The 18,743-nt window shown below is 43.6% G+C and overlaps 1 protein-coding gene across 4 annotated transcripts in view; it reads right to left on the bottom strand.

The window, feature by feature from the left end:
* LOC118289014 overlaps window positions 1-18,743 on the bottom strand; it is a 78,499-nt gene that overhangs the window by 47,404 nt on the left and 12,352 nt on the right. The window lies entirely within an intron of this gene.

Raw genomic sequence — 18,743 nt, 5'->3', positions numbered from 1 at the left:
TTTGTCTGAGGATGTGGAAGAAACCTGGCACCGGCCCGAGGTCAGCGTCACAAAATTATATTACCATAATCCCATTAAGTGTGTCTGAGGCCTCGTGAGCTCCAGCTCAGTCTGGGAGGAAGGTAGGTGAGGGCTGGCAGTGGGTGGGTTTGCGCTGAAGACAAAGAGTCAGTGGATGATATTCAGCTCAGAGTTTGCCCTCAGGCTATGTGATATTTTAAGCCTCGGGGCCAAACGCAAAGATGTTTCCTGAACTTATATATTAGTGTAGATTTCAGTTGAAACATTCCCAACACATGTATTTTTATCACAGCATGTGGGGAAGTTATTGTCAATGACACCAATATATTACTGTAAAAAGCCTATAAATGTTCCTATGATCAAGACAACTCCATAATTACATCCAGGAGCCTAAAGAAAATGATGGATTTGTCTGTAAGATTTTCATAATCAACGTTGCTCATCCTTCTTTTTATCCCTTAAGATAAATATTCTCCCCAATAATAATGAAATTTAATCATCAATTCTTTACATTTGTCTCCAATTAAGACACTGAGAGAAAAGTTTGGGCTGTCCAACCAACCACGGACACAGTAGTCTGACTTATTCTAACTCCCTCATCTGTACTATGTAAATCTCAACAGATGATATAATTTGAATTTGCCCATTACGGCGCAGGTTGTTTGAGAGGAGGGAAGTCGACATGTCAGCAAAATTGATACCATCCTTGCGGGACATGAGAGCTTGAATATAAGCCGAGCTCTGGCGGTTGATCCATGAGGCATAACCGCGGCTGTAACATAGTGTACTTAGAGATTATCTGACAAGTAACAAAGGAATGCAGCCGAGCTTCTGTGTTGTTTCTTTGTTTTAAATTGGAACCACACCTTGGTATATAATTACCATAACTAGATCATAATGAGACATTTTCCTTCTGCCATGCAGTCTACTAGTTATAGGAGGACTGATCTGAGGTTTCTGTTTGCTTGCAATGGCCACAATTATCTTTAGCATTTGTCCTGTAGCTGATGTACAAAACAATGTCAATTGAAGACTTGGGAGGAGTTGCACATAGGGTGGAGTGTATGTATGTGCCTTATCTTTCCAGCTATAGTTCTCCCTGTGACAGTGGCGAGCCCAGAGTTTCAGAGTATTATCAGCAGCCATTTCTTTACTTACAGGGCCAGCAGCATATCAAACATACCTCCCCCATGTTTGTCCATTCCATCTACGGGACAACCAGTAAGCCTTAATCCCTTGGCCAAATAAGTTAATACCTCAACTAACATGTAAAAGTAAAGTTCAGGGCCAAATGCAGATTCCTGAGAGACGGACAGGGCCAAACCTGGCAGTAAACCAATTCATTACACACAACGTCTCAGTTTGTCATGGAGACACAAAGTGAGACACACACACACATACATAACCTTGCAGGCTCTCTCTGTCTCTCTCTCTCTCGCTCATACAGACTCACAAACACCATAACTATTATCTTTCAAACCAAAATGTCTCTCACGTTTTACATAACTCTGCAAACTTCTCTTCGCGACCCCCTTTGAGTTGGTATGTTTACAGTGGTGTGTATTTAGGTTTGTCCTATAGGTTTTTCCCTCACTATTTTCCTTTGTTGACCCCCCCAAAGTCCCAGCATGTGCTCTGATATGGTTCATCTATGCAGACCTCTCTTCTGGGGGAAGAGATTAGTGAATGGGCAGAATGCCTTACGGTAAATGGGGTCTTCACCGGCCTCACTTCCTCCATGCAGAGTGCTGTCAGAGAGCGCTAAGCAGAGCCCCCAGGCCTGATGCTGACAGCACAGGAGGAAACGTGCAGCATTGACTTCCCTTACAATTAAAGCAAATATCACTTCATCGCAATAAATAGAAGCAGTAACTCAATTTGAGTAAAGACACTAATAGGACGCAAGTGTGTCTTGTGATTCACTGCCCTGGGTTCGCTGGCAGATTACAGCAGCAAGACAGCTGACTGCTCACGTAACTGGGTGGTAGGAAGGTAAGGGTTAATATGAAGTATGTGAAGCAATAAATGCAATAACTGCAAGATAATGGATATTCAAAAAATGAAATTGCTCATGCTCTCATCCTGCAACTTTCACAAAAGTTATGTGCGCCGTCTCTTTTGTGTATTAATTGGTAGCAGTTCTGGGATGGGGGTTGGGCATAGCTTGGGGTGTTCTGCTCCGTGCCCCTATTATTTTCTCCACAGGCAGTTTAGTGCTTTCCAGCTACCTCTGAAGCATCAGCAGTTTTGGCCTCATTGTGTGCAGAAGGGAACACTTTGACACTAGGTGCAGGGGGACTCTCTACAGGAAGCTTTTATGTGCCTCTAATTTTAGAGAACATTTGCTTTTACAGATGTCCATTCCTTATCAGACAGTTTTATCTGTTTGGTGGCCACATCCCTTTCGCGGCAGGCTGTTGTTTAGCACAGCCCTGGCTCAAGTAATTTAAGATTGAAAATAATTTGGCTGCTGTATTTTTTAACCAAAAACAAACCCAGCGGTCCGGAGAACCTTTTTCCAAGGGGCTTAGCGAACATGCAACGTTTCCCAGAGTGCCTTGCAGTAGCAACTGGGGAGAACAGGTGTGTGGCGAGCACATGGTTAGAGTGATGAGGTCTGCCACATGTTGAATGCATAAAACACAACATTGCTACTCAACTAGTGCAGAGAGAGACAGACGGAGATGCTAGCCTCGAGTGGAAGTATGGTTTTTTTTGGTTCTTTTCAGATTAGAGTAGCAAAAAACTAGCCAATGCGTCTGCAGAATGAGGCAGTGGGGGAGAGAAAAAAAAAATCAGAAAAAGGTGCCAGTTAAGTGTCTTTTTGACGTTGTGGAGATGAGGGAGAAATTTGAGTCTCTCCCTTTAAAGCAGGATCACACAGTGGGATTTCAATAAATGAGTGAGCGCTGTGCCCAAGTACAGAGCCAAAGCTGCCAGACAGTACATCCAGTCCTCTCTCTCTCTCTCCCTCTTTTTCTCTCTCTCTCTCAGCCTTTTCTTCAAGTCACTTTCTGTAACTTGCTGTGAAATTCCAAGGAGACGTCAGGAAGAGAAGAATCAGGAGGCAGACATTTGCCTCTATGTGCGGTCGAGCCAACTTCTCCAATGCAAGACAGCATGTTTTAAAGGTTATTTTTCAAGCGGGAGACATTTGACATTCTTCTTGTTTTGGGTCTGTAGTCCTTTAACACTTCATTTTGGGGGTTTACCTGGAAAAAGGCAATCTTTGCCTTGTTTAACTCCCAACAGATTTGAGGTAAAGGCCTTAGAAAAGAAACTTTCCCCAAACACTATATACCGCAGATTGCCACAGTAACAATATGCCTTGATGGCATATTGGCAGTGGCCAATAGCAAGTGAGATGAGGCTCCAAACCCTGGGAAAGATCATGCCCTCTCCGGATATCATGTCCTCTCTCCTGTGTGATAGCTGTGAAAACTTCAAAATTCTCTCCCAGACGTGTCAACAAACATCACAGCGCAGGTTCAGCTATGCATGTGCTCATGTGCAAAGATCCAACAATCCTGTTTGACACCTTGTTAAGGTTTTCCTCTCCTGTCTCCTGCCCTCTGTACCCCTGCATAGGCATTGCACCTGTGGCCTTTTGGACTTTAGCCACTGACCCCGAAGCCCCTAAGTTCACTCGGAGGAGCCTCTGAACCACAACAACAATCTGGCAACATTTGGCCACCACATTTTTTCCCCCCCTGAGGTTTCCCTATGGACCTACAAGCTTGTTATTATTGTTGTACAGCAAATTGATGTGTAACCAGTGTTTCAGCTGCACTCTGTTTTCACTGCTCATGTTGACTCTAATAATCATAAATATCAAACATCACCACAGAATCACAAATCTGTAGGATTGGTCAAGAACTTTGCTTTGATTGAAAATAAAATAATAAAATATAAACTGGGTACTTTTGTGGCTATTCCATTTCTATTTTTGCTGCTCTCCATTCAGTTCTACATCTGATAATTCAGGGGTCTGTAAACCTCTACATTCACAGGTTTTATATCCCAGCTAGACCATAACAAGAGTCCAAGGACCTGTGTCTGTGTCTAATCTGCCAAAGTGCTCCACAATAACCATGAGAACAGACTCTCCTGTAAGATCCAGGAATGCACTGTTGCATATCAATGACCCACATCAACAGTGAGAGAGAAAGAGACAGAGAGAGAGGGAAAACAAAAAGAGAGGATAAAAGGGCCCCTTCACAACACAGACACACAAACAAGTTGCAAACACACACAGGCAGGCAAGTCTGTGAAATATGACAGCCCCACGGTGAAGAAGGTGGGGGTGAGGGAAGCCATATTGTAACAATCTTATTCTGTGGTCATTAATCGTATCCTGCTGTTCCAGCCTCCCCGACCGTGTGCACTGAGCGTATGTCAAACACATTTCCCCCTTTCTCGGTGGGCGCACTCCCAGCCAGCTCTAATGCTGCACAAAGACCCAAACCCTGAGAGATCCTGGAGGCAGACAGGCCAGATTATCTCCCCCTCGGACTCCAGCGCCAAGTCCAGAGCCAGGCATAAAGACACAGAGAGACACAGGCCCACAGGGAATGCCCTCCGGCCTGGCTGCTGCTGATGCCACGCTACATTCACAAGAAATGCCACGAAAAGTCATATACATTGTCAATGAGACAGAGATATTTAATCAAACGTCTTTATCTCTGTCCCTGCTGGCCTCATGAATGAAAGTTGTGAAATGCTACTGTGTAAATATACACTGGCTCAATGTTGCTTTCTGATTTCCATAAGTAGCCTCCAAATGACATTACAGAAGGCTTAGCTTAACTATCTATCATAAGCAGGCTTATATGATCAGTACAAAAGAACACTTTAACGTGACATTTAGTTGGACGGTAGAGCATAAGTAATCATTTTAGATGCTCCTCTGTCATATAGCTGATTACGGTTTTAGTATCCCAATCCTAAAATCTGTTCATTGATAAACAACGACAATATCTGGGCTACTATGGTTATTTGGCGTGTAACGTGGTCTTCCTTCTCTTCCTTTTCATCCATCCATCCCTCCATACCGCTTGTATTGCTCCCTCTTTCCCCCTCCTGCTGTGAGCTGCCTCATTAGAGAAATGATGATGTAACTCCTGTGTTTCATCAAGAGCTGCCATTTGTCATTATGACTGACAAGTGCTGAGGTGGGCCAAGTGAGCGACAGGAAAAAAAAGGCCTCCCATTGGCCCTGTAACCAGTTTTATCTATTGTTACACCTTTCTCTCCTCCTTTTTTCCAATGCCTCAGTGCATAAAGGAACCAAATGCTCACTTTTTACTACTGTTTTTCGCGCTGTCACCACCATTTCTGTCAAAAGCAAACATATGAAAAATTTATTGTGATCATAAATCAGTCTCCACATTTCCATATTGTAAATGGGTCTACATAGGTCTCAAAAACTGCAACTGCAGACCACTGCCAGAAACCTGAGACGTCTCTTGACAAGTGGAGTCTCCAGAGCAATGGAAAATCGGTCTGAAAGTCCATCAATCACGGCAAAGGAGATTGGTTGAAAGACCTGCTTTTCACTACCTGCTCTGAGATCCTGACAAGATAATAGACTGTGAAGCTGTCAAAATGTTTGTAAATCAAAGACTTTCCAGAATATGCAGCTACTGTAAGTGATATATTGGTATCACTACCGTTATTGGAAAAGAAAATCTTTTTTTTTATGTGTTCCTGTTTAAGTGGCAGGCTGATCACATGGGATGTTTTATCTTACCAGATATCCCTGGGTTATTTGAGATCACTTATAAACAATTACTTCTCTTTTCTCAGCAGCAGTCATCAAGGTAAACAAAAAGGAGCGAGTAGCAGTAAAATAATAGCAAAGAATGTCTGAATTTGGCAACAAGTAGATGCACAATTAACACCCCTAGCATAAGGACATACTCAAGATGATCAAATAAGTTTGCCTGTGGTCAACGGGACGAGTGTAAGGAGCTGGAGATGCCTTGACAGAACCCTTGACCTAAAGGTCTGAGTTGGGGTAGGTCCCCGTCAGTGGGGACAGGAGGGGGGTGATTGATCGCGTCCCTGTCGGCAGGCTCAGCTGGACATCCTAGAGAGATCTCCCCATCCATCAGATAGTTCAGACCCAGGAGAAGCTGCTTCCAGATGGGAGGCATTGTTCCTGGGCCACCCTGGCAGACTTCCGGAGGACCCTGCAAGACTCGAAATGTTCCTGAAAGCAGCCACCGACAGTCCCACAAACTCTGCATCTGTGCCTGACTGTCAACACACTTCAGGAGTCGTGGGACACACCCAGCCTAATCAATACCATACACCGGATAGGGGCTTGCTAAAAACAATAGCTGTCATTACAATCACTAGCCAGATCTCACTGTTCATCCACACAGTTGAGATAAGCGGTAGCAGCGATGTTGCGTTGGCAATGATCACTGTGTCAAGTGACTAGTGAGGCGTAACATGGGGACTTAATTGTGGTGCAAGGCCTAATTGCATGGTCAGGACAGGGGGTAATGAGTTAATCCCAAACTGGTCATCCATGATGAGAATAAGCAAGTCCTCGGCACAGTAATTACACTGCTGCTCATTAACCTCTAGGCATCAGGACACAGGGAAGTGGTATGCATATGATTTTGATGATATTTTCTATCTTTTAGGTATTACACATTCTCAACAGCTTAGGTACAGGTTGAGTATTTGTTATTGGCGGCCTGGAAGTCCTCAGCCAAACAAGGGAGGCCAGCAGTTCTGTTAGTGACTTCGAAGACCAGGAGTGCATGCCAGGTTTCAAGCCCTGTTGACAGATTTGAATGTGTTTTCAAGAGAAGGTATGGGGGGGTATTCAGGGGAAGAGGACTTGGGAGATATTTGGGGGAATGGCTGGGGATATATTTGATCCCATGGCCCCACTATGACAGGCGTCACACGACTCTCTGTGTGATGATCTCTTCCATATGGGCCCAGGAATGGTCAGTCTGTGTTTACATGAGCTGATCCCCAAAACGTGTCCCAAGACCCGTTCTCTGGCACTGCAGCCCGAGAGGAGAGCAGACGAGAGGCGCTTGGGCAATCAGGACACCCCCCTACTGAAAATCCATTAGCACAGACTGCACAGTGGCACCAATCTGTGCAACTCAGCCAAAAAAACACCCTCGGTTCCACATGCACTTATACACATACACTTAAATACACACCAAGCACTGTTAAAGATTACACCCGTCATATTTTCATAATTGTTGGAGGCACCTGAAGTCAAGGCCAAGTCAACACATTTTGCCTGGCAGCCTATGAAAAGAGCCATTTGTGTGGAATGTAAATCAAAAGCATTTCGTCTCTGTTTGCTTCAGCAAATTGAAGAAAATATCAGGGTGTCACATTCAGAATCTGAGCTTCTTTGTCAACCTTGGACTGAAGAGGGTGTCATATATGTTTAATGAGGTGGAAGTCTAAGGTCTTCAATTTTTCACTGCCAAACTGATCCTGGCGGCTGGGGCGTAAGATGAGTATAAGCCAATGCGATAGTACTAAAAATCTCCTGCTCTGAAAAAAGAAAATTGGGGGAATATTTGGTACTTTGCAGCTAGTAGATGGAAAAGGTGCTTTAAACAGTCCGGGAGATTAATCAAAAGCTGCGTACGGAGTGGTTGTATGTGATATCACAAATGTTCGCAAATGTTGCTCCGGACCTCTTCTCAGAACTTTTCCTGCAAGCCCCCTGGTAAAAGTGAGCCCATTTGAGAATACAGCAAGAAAATTATGTAAAATTCAAACCTAGAGACTGGCCGTGTTGATGCTTTCTGCAGCGGCATAATCGTCATGTCCTGCCTCCTGCATGCTCTACCCAGACGCCACCAAATTGTCTGAAATTTTCCTGCTTTTATGAAAGCATCTGAGTTGGGACAAAATTTGCGCATATTTTCCCGAGTTCATGTCTAAAAACATCTTCAGAGGCGTGTAAGAGATTTCACATTGACAGATAAGTCTGTAAACTGAATATACATGAAACTGTGATTATTTATCTGGTGTACCTCCTTTGAATTCGGACTCCATCAGCTGACATAAAACAAAAAGTGAATGAACCAAAGCCCCCAACCTCCTCTCCTATGTCTCCCTGATAGCCTCTCCTCAATTCAAAACATCAATTCATCCTGAGAGTATGAACCCCTCTATGGATGTTTGGAAAGGGGGGCTCTCTCCATAGTCTACTTAAATAACCACTTCCCGTGGAATGAAAACAGATCCATTATAGGACACTGGTATCTCCTCTCCTACAGGGGCACCTCTCAGTCTCTGCTGACTGAGTTCAGGGTCTGGGCTTAGTGATGGGTGCTGTGATGGCGGAAAACTGCCCCTTCTCTGTTGACTCAGAGCTGGAAGTGAGTAAGCTGAACTCAGGCCTTCTCTCACTAGGGACCAGCCGCACCCCGCTAATGACATCCAGCCTTGACATTCTTAAAAAGTCTCTGGTTATTAAGGAAAACAAACAAGGACATCAGACTCACTCACTCACTGCACTAACAAAAACCGTCCCCGGGCAACCCAGTGGATAGCTGGTGCAACTCAATAGTCTCCTGTTGAAAAAAAAAATCAGGTTCTGGTGATTTGGAATAAACAGTGACTATATAGCTCAGAATTTATTCTGTGAAGGGAATGAAAAAGACTTAGACCTTAGATTTGATAAGAGATGCAGGGAGGCGTGTGCTTACCTGACTTATAGTTTTCTTGCTACTATAGAGGGAGGAGCAAAGAAAATGCGCGCGCACACACACACACACACACACACACACACACACACACACACACACACACACACACACACACACACACACACTTGTGGTCGAGAGTGATGTGTCCTCATTGCAAGGAGATTCGTGGGGGGATACAGTTCTCATCCCATTGGAGGGAGCTCCTCCACCCCCTCTGCCTGCCTCCCACATCCCTCCCACCCTCCCTGATCTTGCCACACATCATTGCCCCGCTAAACGCTGACAATTGGTGACAAATGGACTGCACTGCACACTGTGCACCAGTTGCCCCGGGAGACGGTGGCAGACTTGGGGCAGGGACGGAGAGCAGCGGAGGAAGGGAGCAGGGAGTCTTTGCAGCAGCAAGGCGCCTGGCACAGGTGGCTGAAAATCAATACAGATCCGGCCCCTGATTGGGCCTGACAGCACAAGAGCAGTGGAGTGTGGGAATCCACTGAGTGCCACACACAGCTAAATTGGATGATGGAGGGCAAGAGAGCAGAGGAGGAGCAGAAGGGAGAGGGAGGGGTGAAGACACGTTATTCCACATCATCAGAATGACATTTTGACAGGGTGACAAGGACACGCTCCGGACGCATGCACACAACAGTACAAGAGAAATGAGAACGACACTTGAACAGATGACATTTGGACACTTTCATATTTTGCATGTTTCTGTTTGTTTAACTATTCTGCAGTCCCGAGAGGATTACGCTGTGCAAAGTTAACAATGCAGGCGCTGACAGTGGCATTTTGAGCTATTAGGAGACTAAATGCTTGGTTTGGTGCAAATAACAACGACTCGTGCATGCATACAAACACACTTGCTGAGCTTGCAGTCACTCTAATTTCAGGCTGAGTTCATGCACAAGTGTGGCAATATGGTAACTTTGCCGTTGCAAGGCCTTAACCAGCAGTTCCTGCAGGGTGAGAGTCAGTGAATAGAAATGAATGAATAAATAAATATCCAGGACAAGTACCAGAAGAAAGCTATTTCTGAAATATGATTGTAAAAGCTTTTGCGGGGTTGTCAACACCGTCATGAGGAAATACACTGGCGAGTACACACAAACAATTGACAAAATTGTTTCAGCACCAAATAAACATACTCAGAAAATGAATGCACTTCATTTCCAAGGAAATGAAAAACCTTTTTTCTGGATTTTCCATTGTTTACTTCTTTCACTTTAATTCACAAAAAAAGAAAAGTTCTTACCAACTTAAAGAAATTACTTCAGTCTGTAACACACTAATTAAGTTTATATTAACTTCTTAACTTTAAAGTTGAACAAACACAGTTCATTTGTGTTACCAATAATGTAATGTAATGTTTTTAAGTTGGTGAATTTTCTTTTTTCAGTGTTGGTCATATTTGTGTGTATGTAATAATTCTAATTATCTCCAGGAGACAGATATACCCCTCTTATTAATGAGGGGTATTTGGTTTAGTTCAGGGAACAAAAAAGAAGATACCTGCAGAGAATAAAAGACAAGTGTAACCAAACATTTATGGGAAAGAATTCATTTGTTTTTGGCCTTTGCTCAAACTGTGGATGTTTTGATGAGTGGATTAGTTCACCATGATTAAATAAATAAAAACATTTTATTAAAATCTATATATCACTTTCTGGATGTGGATTAGTCATTTGTGCAAATTTGAATCCTTGCTGATTAACTTAGGCTTAAGCCAAACCTTGCTCAATCAGATAGGTGGAACCCCAGTTCACTGGCAGTCTATTTGACAGCAATGAACCTAGAGTTGGGTAAGTGACATTCCCATCCTTCACCCCCCTAGAGAAAGACCCCTCTCACATATGACAGTACAAATTAATCACGATCCCAGACAAACCCTCAGCTTTCATGCAACAAAAGGATTTTTCCACCGGCCTCTATGGCCTCACCAGGCAATTAAACTACATGTGCAAGTGTGTGTGAATGTGCGCATGCAAATATGCGTCTATATCATTAACTGCATCCTGTTTCATAAATTCTTATTCATGTATTAAACATGAGCAAATATCTGTGTCGAACTAGCAATGTATATTTACGTGCGTGTGAGTGTTTGCTTTGTAAGTGTGTGTGTGTTTGTACATGCATGTGCAGGATAGTGTTTTTTGTGTGAAAGGGGGGCACAGAGGGGGGCCTCGATCAGCTGTGTGCAGGTTGCCGTCTTTGAGGGGTGGCTGGGTGGGGGTGTGAGGACATGTCGGCCCTGTGTGTGGGAACCCCGCGCTCCTCACTTCTCATACATTGTTCTCCTGCTCCTACAAACCGTTAATGCCACAAAAGATGCTCAGCCTATTGTGGCCCAGGACAGCTGAGGGGGGAGGGCAATGGGGCGGAGGCAGGCGAGGGAGGAAGGGTCTGGCCCAGCCTGAGCCTGGTATGCCTGCCTTGGCTACCTCCCCACAGCTCCTCTACTCTCCTCTCCTCTCCTGTCCTTTCCTGTCCTGTCCTGTCCTCTTTCCTTTCTGATCCCCTCTCCTCTCCTCTCCTCTTCTCTCTTCACTCAGCCCTGCCACTTAGCCCCTCTCAAGAGGATTTGGCCGGGCCGAATTTAGGGTGCCTATGCTTATCATACAAAAGAATTAAACCAACTCAAGGTCCGAGCTTTCTCTTCTAGTCCGCTACAGCTAATCTGAGAATCTGTGAAGGAGGGCTTAGGTGATGTTACATTTTCATTAGACTTCTGATCGCAAACAGGCGACTAATGGTAAGAGCCCTGGGTGCCATTGTAATGCAAATCCTGATTATTTCTTTAATTAAAGCATTGGAGGGGGCGAGAGGGCTAGAAGGGGTGGGGTTGACAGAACTGACAGAACTGTATGTCCTTACCCCTACTAGACAAGGATTTTCACTTTGGTCCCAGACTGGAGATCTGGGGCTCCAGGGGATTTGGCTGGTTTGTGACAGGCTGGTTGGGTAGGGGGATTGGGGCTGAGCCTTTGAATCTGTCTCACAGGTCACTTATATTGGCTGAGAGCATATAATTTCATCTAAGCCGAAAACAAGTTACAGGATTGGTGTTACAACCTGCAACATACAAGTGGATAATCAGTGCCAGTTTGAGGTTCTCATGTTTTTCCATCATATTTTAAGGACGGGGCCTTACCTTACACAGACAAAATGTTCCTCACCAATGTTAATATAGAATCGTGTGAAACAAACCTAAAGAGACGATGGATAAAGTGTGATAACTGTGCACTTAACCGGAACATTCACAGCAAACTATCAAAAGAATTGATAGTTGCAATGACTGTCTCTTAGTGCAGGGTGAAAATTAAAGCAGTTGCTGCTGGTTTCTGTCCAGTTCCCCTCAGATAATGCGCACCACAAAAGAGGAAGGCAGCAAAACATTGAGTGTTGGGGAAGATGAACGATCCGCCCTCCGGATCTGTATTGTTTGTCCTCGCCACGATGGTGGTATTCATGGGAAGGCTCTGTGTACCCTGTACGACTGTTGACCAGATGTGGCCCAGAGCTGAGTGTGGAGCAGGACAGGGACCACTGTAGGCACTGTAGGCACCGGAGACAGAGAGGGGGGGCGGGGGCGGGGGGGGGGGGGCAAAGAGAAAGAGTGAGAAAAGGAGTGGTGGGTCAGGACACCTCCCAAAACACCTCTGACCACCCTCCAGTAGCGGATGAGAACTACGGGTGTGCATGTGTGCACGTGAGTCATGGTTGGTGGTGAGTGTGCACTCCTGGGGATGACTGCTGGAGGTTGGGGGGGTGGGGGGGTTGGAGTGCAGGAGACGAGGGGGTGTGTGTGTGAAGAGGGGTGTGTGTGTGTGTGTGTGTGTGCGTGCGTGTGCGTGTGTGTGTGTGTGGAAGCCCATGAGAACTTTTTTCTGTTGGCGTAGCTGTGCTGCTCTCCAGGACCATGGAGTGTTGCCCCCCTGCAGCTTAAGCCTCTGTCTCTTTTTGTCCCCGGCACAACAGCCTGTGGCATTCCATGGCAGCAAATCTGGCTGTGCTGTCACATGGGGGAGATTAGCCAAACTAAGTCCTCAATAGAATGCTCACTTTACTCACCCATTCCAGCAGTGGCTGCCCCCCCAGTGCCCAAACACCCTCACACACCCAATTTAACCGTTCCTCGTCTAGACAGAGTGCAAAGCGATTATTATTGGCATTATTAAGACTTATAAGCAATGCTCTCTTTTTTGTCATTGTCACATTCCCAGCGGTACACATGAGCTGCCAAGCAATGAGCCCCGTTTCCCACTGTGAAGGCCACTTCCTCGTTGGCTGGACCTGATCAATGCTCCACCGGCCAAACTGCAGCTTCTGGGACTAAACGCAAATAATCTTGCAGTGTATTTACATCTACTTCCTATCCATTTCCCACTGTAACTGTGGTTTCCCATGCCTCATGGCTCCTCCGGCCCACCTCCCCTTCATAATGCAGTTATTCTGGGCATGGTCACAGATATTATGGAGTTATTCTAGCCACACCGCCTACCCACACACACTGCCACTACACACACACGGCCACTACACACAAACACACACACAGTCCTTATCTGGCTGGGGACACTAGGAGGAGGATCTTCCAGGAAACGAAGCTCCAGTCTGTGGCTGCCTGAAGGGACCTAGGATGAACTGGAAAGGGGACAGGGGGAAACAGTCGAGATCTGGGTGGAACAGAACCCTCTCCTAGGGGGTACTGCAAGAACAAAGCCATCTGACTGCATTTATAGACAAAGAGGGAAACACATATGGTTCATGTTTGCAGCATGTCAGACTTACACCATTTGCCCCTTTTACGAAACCCCTCCAACCTCATTTACATACGTATTCATGCCCAAATGGGAATTATTAGATTAAGATTTGCCAGATATATTCTCTTGTTACGTTTCTGTGAAAACCGCTTACATAAGGTTGGAGTTAATGCACTGAAAGAGGACACTTAACAGATTATTGCAGTCGCCAGAATCTGATGACGGTTATGATTCAAGAGTTAAGACCATTGTTCCAGTTATTGGTTAAGTGAATCAATCTTACTCGTTGGGTCACAGAGACGTGGAAGACTGAGCTTCATGAGGCCAAAGCATGAGCCCGGGTTTGCAGCTGGAGACTGGGGGCCACAGTTGCAGCAGCACAGAAAATAATTAGGTTTATTTTCATGTAATGGTCTACTGCCCAGAGCACCACCATTGCTAAGCATAGGCAAAAAGCTATTTTATCGCTGCCACATAAAAGGGCTTCTCTTACCGCCTCTCAAAATGGATGTCGTTAATGGACCAGGTCTGGTTGGAAAGGGGTGAGGGTAGGGACATCGCAGGCAGGGGGAGGAAGGATATATAGGCAAGAGTTGCCCGGTCCAAACGGAGGAGTTACTGAGGCTGTGGCTCAGTGGCACTGCCTCTCTCACCTGTTTTACATTACAGGCAGAGCAAAGGTAACAGTAAACCATGAACCATGAAGTTTGACCATTAAGCAATATAATTGCCGTCTATGGCATATCTGCTCTGAAGTCATGCACTGTATAGTTGATGCACATATTGCTGAACAGAAGCATGTAAAATCAGAGTTATTGGGGAGGATGATTATACACTGACAAACTGATCACAGGCCCCTATGGATACCATGACAGATGGACAACACTGCCTCTCCAGAGGTGGATTGGAATTTACAAGTCATGTTTGTCAGTGATTTTTGTAATAAAATTCAGTATAGTCCAAAAAAATATATAATAATGTAAGAGAGAAAGATTTAGATCAAAGCAGAACTGGATATCATGTGTGGGTAAATGATCAGAGCAGGAAGTGCTCCACCCATGTAGGTCTATAGGTTTTGGGTGGGTGCCTTTGTTTTTCACCTCCGTGAAAAATAAGGTGCCCGAGTTAAGTAAGCATCTATTTGTCAGGTTCTGGGTGCCCATTAAACAGACAAACCATAATCACCTCCTCTTGGCAGTTGACCCAGTTCTTAAAGGCTGGCTTTGCAACCTAGAAGCTGTGGGCATATCTAACATGTCCATTAAGTATGGATTAATCCCAAAATCCAAGAAAATAGGGAGGGGATTATTTATGGGGAGACCAGGGAATGTTTTTGTCGCAGATGACCTCTTGTCACTCTAGTGACACACGCACATGCGCACACACAAATGAGAAGGAGTGAAGTCAGTGCTTGGCAAAGCAAGATATTGCGGGTACCTGAGATGTCAGGCTCCTGGCTCCACTGATTCAGGCTCTTATTGCCGCTTCCCATTTCTTCCATCCATTCCATTTTCCACTCACTTTCCACTTTCCTTGCCAGTGGGGTCATCGTCTCATGCAAGAGTCTCACAATGCCGTATTTGTGTGCAACATGCTAATATTGGTGGCAAAGGAGAGTGATTTTACACAAAAGTTTAAAAAAAAGGTTTGTGATCTTGCTGAAAACAACAATTTCCCCCCTGTTAAACAGACTCCGCCATCAGGCATATTCCAGCTGCCTCATGTGGTAGCCTTTTGGCTAATGGCACCAAAATTAGTATTCATGAAGCATCCTACACTTCCCTGCTTGTTTGCTCTCTGCTGTGTTCTCACCATAAATTTGGCTCCTGGAACAGCAACATACAATGGTTGAAATAGTTCTCGTTTAGTGACTTTGTGCATTTGAAAGTGAGCATGTGTCCAAAATGCATGAGGATATGTGTGTTTATTTGCATTTGAGTAAATTGTTGGTACATTGGCCACAAAAAGGTGCAATCAACAGTAAGAAGTGAATGTGGAATTTCCTTAATATCTTGTGACTTTTTAAAAGTGTAATTCTGCATGTAGTTCACAGAAGAAGAAAAAACCCTTTCAGTTCTGTTCTTGTAAAATTGCTGAATTTGTGTTTTATGTTAACATACAAATGTTTAGAAGTAACTATGAGAAGCCATTTGGGAAATTATAACATTTTCTCTAGTTTGGAAAACATACGACCACAGTGATGAGACAGAAGCTGTGAATCCCCACTCCTGGTACACTACAGCTGGGAATGTGTGAAGTTTTGTACACCCCTCGGCAAAGGGAATGCACCCAGGCAGCTCGGAAGAAAAGAGAAGCACAAACCACAGAGTTTTTTAGAAAACTGCTCAGAAAGGAATCGTCACAATCGCCATGTCATGTCACAGTGAGACAGGACAGTGAATTTAGACACAACAGACTCAGAACTTCCTCTTTGGAGGCTGGTGAAAAAAATTAAAATGTATCCGTGTGCTGTCACTCATGTCAGACAGACGTGAGAAAGTAGATGGAAGTGAAAGTGCATGATGTCTGTGCTCTGCCCACAGTGATGATATCAAAGCATCTCATGAAGATTAGCCATCTGATCATGCTGGGAATGTCTCCGCCACGAGAAAAACGTTCAAAAGCAAAATTTGAGCTTGAGCATGATGCAGATAAATGAAACTAGCAACATTTGACTCAATAATTAAGGAATTACATCACCCTCAATTTTATAAAGGGAAGAAATTCTTCAGATAGAAAATAGAAAAATCATCATCAAATTCCTGTTTTAAGTGTTAAGTCACGAGTGAGTCATTTTGTGCTTGTCAATACCTAAAACACTATTAACGCAACTGTGGTCATTTTTTTCACTTTAGTGATTAGAATCATTTTTACTCATTTGTTTAGATATAATGATTCATTTATATAATTATTTATAACTTATGCAAATAATTATTATGTCACTGTTAACAGGGAAAAATTACATTAATTTTGTTTTAGGTGACGTTACATCACAACTTAAAATGAAAAATATCTTACTAAAAAGACAACTCATCGATAGTTATCACACTTACTTTTATTCATTTACTCTAAAATATACCATTATTCAGTTTCCATTTGTTTTCAGTGAAGTGACACAAAAGAAACAGTGCAGGTGGAAAGGGGCTTTCCTCAGCTTGGATGCTGTTTGTAGATACTAGTGATATATATATATATATATATATATATATATATATATATATATATATATATACATATATATATATATATATATATATATATATATATATATATATACATATATATATATATATATATATATATATATATATATATATATATTCCTGAGCATGTCTTGGCTACTGAAGGTGCTTCTCTCTCAGAATCAACACATACATCTTTTCAACCAACTCATTATGAGAGGAAAAAAATAGCAGAGAAAATGTGTCACAAAGACCTTAAGCCAACTTGGACATGCAGTGAGAGTAGTGCAGCAGTCGTGGCCATAGTAGAAAAGATTTTTCCAGCACCCTTTCCTGGATGCAATGGAACTAAAGTCTCATACCGGGTATCAGTTTCCACTTTCCAGCTCCCTATAATTGAACAAATTGCTTTGAATCAGATTTACTTGCATGGTCTGTTCTTTGTTATATGGGTTCAGAGTGATTACAGGATCATGACTGAGCTTTGCCTCAAATGATGACAAACTACATGGATTCTCCTCGTAGCGTAATATGTCGGCATTATGTTGCTATGTTGCTGGCTTGTTGCGGCCGTCTGATGGGGCCTGCTGACTGGTTCAGGTCATAAAGAAAAGATGGGGAAGTTTGTGTTGTCGAACAAAAACGTAATGATTAAAAGCATAAGCCCACTTAGGACAAATGTTTGAGAAAATGGATGGCCTCCCAATATTCACTGAGTTGTTCCTGGCTCCAAGGAGCTGCACTTGAATTGAGAACAAATGTTTTTCATTATAAAATTATTTGGAAAGTATTTTTCAGCCAAGCTGCTAAGTTATTAATTGCCCACTTGCTGCTAGTTACTAACCGGGTTACTGTATCTTGCCCAAAAGTTGCCTTTATGTGAATTGTTTGCCAAATGCAAATTATCCTCCATCTGAACTCATTAACTGATATCTCTCATATTTGGGACAGGAGTGTACATTTGCATGCTGTGACGCGCCAAAGTATGCAGACACACACTCAAACCTAAACAGTCATGCAGGCCCACATAGACTCCGCTTGAAAGTGGAGATCTTTATTGCAAAGTGTTAATAGCCTGTGAGGAGATGCTGGATGACGTCCAGCACATCACCTCAGAGAAGCTTTTTATAACATTTCACTTCATCAGAGAACTTCGGGGGGCAAACATATCAATAAAGAAGCTCTATTTCATGTCACATCGTGCAAACATAATTTAATGCAATGTAACATGATACAGCAAAAATAAATACTATATTAGTACAACTTATCTTTCTGCTCCTAAAATTTATTTTTGTTTTGTTTCTTTCTTTCATTGTTTTTTTTGTACATAAAGTGAATGCTTATGTGATGTGTAGCAAGCCAAGTTTCTGGCTCCGCTAGTTCATGTCATTTTAATAACAAGTCTATTGAAGACCAACAGAAAATCTGCCCACATGCCAATACCTTGTGATTCTATCAGTACAGAACATGAGGAAAAATTTAATAGAGAGAACAAATGATGAAAGCAAAAAAAAATCACAATAATGCACACAAACCCAAAAATCATGTAAGTCATCTTGAATAATTCATCAAGAGAGCAGAGCTCCAACAGGTTGCCCCTCTCCCAATATATGACAGTCTATCCAACAATGTATACACAATAACAGTTTACAATGCAATAATAGAAGTGCCCTGAGTTTCTATTCGATAAGACATTCCCATGGTTTCAGCTGTCCTAGGTGCCTGCCAGGATGCTGCTGGCCCATGCAACAGACAGCCATTTCCTCCCAGGGCCAGGTGATTGACAAAGACACAACAGGCACCAGAGCCAAAAGCGACCCGCTGCTCCACTGCCAAGTACTCTGGGTTTATGCTGCCATTCCCATACTGAACAAAAGCGCGGAGCAACTGGAGATACAGGGCCATATCAATTTCAGTTTTAATGAGCACCTTCTGTACTCAAGCTTAATAAGCAGAGTCACCAGCTATCATCCAACGTTTGGACCTTGCAGGAACATGGGAAAACAATAAAATGTTTTCTATGATTGTGGTTGTTGTTCTAAGACCAACGCGAAGTCAGCCAGTGGCAGATTTATACT

This window comes from Scophthalmus maximus, chromosome 17, assembly GCF_022379125.1.
Source record: "Scophthalmus maximus strain ysfricsl-2021 chromosome 17, ASM2237912v1, whole genome shotgun sequence".
In the NCBI taxonomy this organism is placed as follows: Eukaryota; Metazoa; Chordata; class Actinopteri; order Pleuronectiformes; family Scophthalmidae; genus Scophthalmus; species Scophthalmus maximus.
The sequence above is the reverse complement of the archived record's forward strand: the minus strand, read 5'-3'. Positions and strand labels throughout refer to the sequence as shown.